Below are 4,164 nucleotides of genomic sequence, written 5' to 3' on the forward strand. Positions count from 1 at the left end.
ATCAGACTTTCCTTTGGAAAACAGTGGTGGTTGTTTCCTCAATTCTTATAATCTAAGCATTTCATGTACTCTCAGGATAAGTATAGATCAAAAGATGAATTTGAACTTTTGTCAAATATAAATATATATCTATTAAATGTAATTTTTATTATCTCGAGTCTATAAATTAATTTAGAAAGGGACAGCATCTTTAAAGAGTTCATTTTCTCCATACAGTAATATGCAAGGAGGAAGCTACCGGAAATATTTGTGGTTTTGCTATTGATGTTTTATCTGCAAGACATCTGAATTGAATCTGCTCAAAAATCAACAATGGATTCCAAAAGAAATTCTGCTTCACACAAAAACAAGTCTTCTCAAAAAGAAAATCATTATAAAAGTCTAAATGATGTGGTTTGTATGTCCAGCAATGACAAGGAAGTCACTGAACACCTGGAGAAAGGAAACCTTTCAGAAAATCCTGAAGAAACTGCAGAATCATCAAGCACTAAAATTATTAAGACTGGGGAAGCTTCAACCCTCAGTCTGGTTTTAAATGTATTACTAGAAAAAGAAAATTATTTGACTCAATTTGGTGAAGGTACATTAGCAAAATTCTATGCACATATCATGGAAAACACTGGTGTCAACATAGATTCATCTTTTATCAAAGACCAAGGTCTTTATGTGACAGTGTTTGGCAACCCAGAAGCTGTCACAAATGCTGAGAATGAAATTTTTAAATGGTGCCAAGAAAAATATTTACCTTTAACTCTCGTTTCCAAACAAGAACAATGCTTTTTTCTAGACCAGACTGAAGATAAATCACAAGATTTGGAGCAAGAAGCTGAAATAAATACTCAGATCACAAGTCCACATAATCAGAACAATGCTATAAATAGTGTTGATGTGACCCAGACAAAGATGAAGTCTTCAGATGGAAGCCGATCTACATCTGCCAGAAGTAGCAAGGGTGATATCCACATACTAGATATAGAGAAAACATTTAATACTCTGGATGCTAAGCCATACCTACAAGCAAGTGACATTTTTCAAGAAAAAGAGGAACAAGTCCCTTTTCAAGTCTCTAGTGCCAAGGAGACAGATGTAGATATTAGTGAAAGACAACTGCATGTGTATCCGACAGGCTTTCTTAGAAATGATATGATTGAGGAGACCAGTACTATAACTGAAGGTATGATGATGAAGTTTCAAGACAATTGTACCAGAAGTCTCAAAAGAAATTTTCTGAAAGAGATCCTAGAAACAAGTGATGATTCATCAGATCAATCACTGTCAGAATGCATGTCAGATTTTATGACACAACACAGTGATCCTGATAGTTATGAGGAGGAACTTAATGAAGCTGATGGTGATGATGATTACATGGCTTCGTCAATCTTTGCTCCTACTTGGTTGCATAGGTTTATTATTGGTAAGGAAGGTGAGAAAATAGCTGCGATAACAGAATGTGTGCCAAAGGTTCAAATACATTTCACAGCTAAAGATAAAATAACACTGAAAGGACCAATAGATGATGTAAATTATGCTCAAGAAAAATTTGACATCATTGTCAAGGACCTAATGAGTAAAATGGAACATACTGAGATAAGCAGTGACAGTAAATTTCACAAATATCTGACAGGGAATAATGGTGAGATCCTAAATAAAATTACAGAGAAGAACCAAGTTTCTATCACAATGTTTCCTGAAAATGAATCAAACCACTCAATTCGAATTGAGGGAGAATCCCTGTGTGTCCAGCAGGCCAAAAAAGAACTCCTTGATCTGGCAAATAACTTGGAAGAAGAGTACAGCCAGGACATAATCATCAAACACCAATTTCACCACATAATTATTGGACAAAAAGGAGAAAGGGTTCGTGAAATTTGTAAGAAATTCCCCAATGTTATCCTCAATTTTCCACACCCTGCAGAGAAAAGTGATATTGTTCAACTGATAGGGCCAAGGTATGAATCAGAAAAGTGTGCAAAGTATTTGGAGAATATGTTGATAGATATTAAAGAAAATAACTATTCTATAAGTATTTCTGTAATAAAAAAGCTTCACAAAAGGATAATTGGAAAAGGAGCTTCAAACATTAAAAAAATCTCTGAAACAACCAACACCTACATTAGTTTTCCACCAGAAAACTGCAATTCAGAAGAGTTTATCATTACTGGATATCCAGAAAATTGTGAAATTGCACGTAACTGGATACTTTCAATTCAGCAAGAGCTAGCTGATACTGCAGAGGAGGGAATTACCGTTCCTGCTAATCTATACAAATATCTGACTAATCCCAAAGAATCTTTGTTAAATTCAATCATAGAAGAATGTGGGAAGATCCATCTGCATTTTCCAAAAAATAAGTCAAATCTGAATAAAGTCATTATCACGGGCTTTGTTGAAAATGTTGAAAAGGCCAAAGCAAAACTTCTAAAACTTGCAGAAGAAGAGCAAGCCAAGAATTACTCTGAGACTCTTCATGTCAAATCACAATATCATCAATTCCTACTGAACAAAAATGGAGGTAATATTTCCAAAATCTGTGATGAGACTGGGACGAGTATCCTTTTCCCTAACTCTACGAATAAGGATAAAGAAACCATAACAATCACAGGGACTGAGGAGTCTGTTAAAGAGGTGCAAAAACAACTAGAGGATTTAGTCAAAGACTTCGAAAATGAGGCAGATGATTCCATACTAATAAACCGTAAATTTCACCATTATTTTGTCATGCGGAGGGGCCAGCTTTTAAAAGAAATGGCAGAAGAGTATGGTGGTGTAGTTATTTCATTCTCTTATGCAGGGAGACAGAATACAAAAGTCACAATAAAAGGGGCAAAACCTTGCGTTGTGGCAGCAAAGAAACACATTAAGGAGATTTTTGAACCTTTGGGCTCCCAAATTACAACACGTTATGTTATACCCAAGAATTTCCAACCTTTTATCATGGGACCAATTACTTCACGAATCCAACAAATTGCTAGGGATTATAAAGTTGAAATCAAATTTCCAGATAAAGGGAAACCAGTCATAAATACAGATCTAGGTACTCAGGAGAAAGGAAAAGAAAAGTGGAAAAAGACTGCTAAAGATCTTGCTCCTAATTCCCCAAAGAAAAGTGACACCTTATTTATCTCAGGGCAAGTGGAAAATTGTAAGGCAGCTACTGAAGCTCTAGCATCTATAATTCCTGTCACTGCTGAAGTTCATGTGCCCCTTCACCTACATCCTTATATTATTGGGCACAAGGGAAGTGGTTTACGCAAACTAATAAAGGAATTTGAAGTTCATATGCAGGTACTACAACCTGGAAAAAATTCCGATGTCATATCTATTATGGGCCTTGCAGCAAATGTGGAACAAGCGAAGATGAAATTACAAAAGCGAGTCAAGTCTTTACAAATGGAAATAGAAGATCGGACACTAAGAAATTTTAAGTTAATGTTTAATCTAGATCCTAAACATCGAGCCAAGATCACCGGTCATAAGGGCTTGCTTATTACTCAAATTTGCACAGAACATGATGTTACTGTCCGTTTTCCAAAGAAAGGAAGCCATGAGTTACAAGACCAAATCGTTATTACTGGTTATAAAGAGAACACTATAGCTGCTCGAGATGCAATAATGAGAGTGTTGCATAAAATCGAAAAAACAATTTCTAAGGAAATCACACTAAACCAGCAGGTTCGTAGCAATGTTATTGGATTCCGTGGAAAAACCATCAATAAAATCATGGATCAATACCAAGTAGATATTCGTTTACCTCCAAAAGGGTCCTATAATCCTAATATCACAGTGACTGGTCTCCCTGATAATATAGAAAAAGCAATTGAGCATATTGTTAATCTTGAAAAGTATTATCTGTCAGCTGCCTTAAGCCATGGATCTCAGCAAGAACAAACTAAAAGTATGTCCCTTAGCAATATAGCCACGACACCATCCAAGAGTTTTGTGAGAAAGTATGTTCCCTGTTATGCTAAAACAACCACAAAACTCCCAGATGTAGATAATTGTGAACACTTTCCAAGACTAAAACAGCGAATATCTTCCAAGACTCATCCTTCAAAATTGTGAAATGACGATCAAAAATAAAGTGTTCCAAACTCTTACTTGAAAATGTCAATTTTTCAAATATATTTTTCTAAAAATTCCATATATGAATACTGGAAATATATA

At 35.3% G+C, this 4,164-nt stretch overlaps 1 pseudogene; it reads left to right on the forward strand.

The window, feature by feature from the left end:
* Positions 1-4,105, forward strand: part of LOC116088390 — a 23,177-nt pseudogene extending 19,072 nt beyond the window's left edge.
* The last annotated feature ends 59 nt before the right edge of the window (positions 4,106-4,164 follow it).

The sequence above is a fragment of the Mastomys coucha genome, chromosome X, assembly GCF_008632895.1.
Source record: "Mastomys coucha isolate ucsf_1 chromosome X, UCSF_Mcou_1, whole genome shotgun sequence".
Taxonomy (NCBI): Eukaryota; Metazoa; Chordata; class Mammalia; order Rodentia; family Muridae; genus Mastomys; species Mastomys coucha.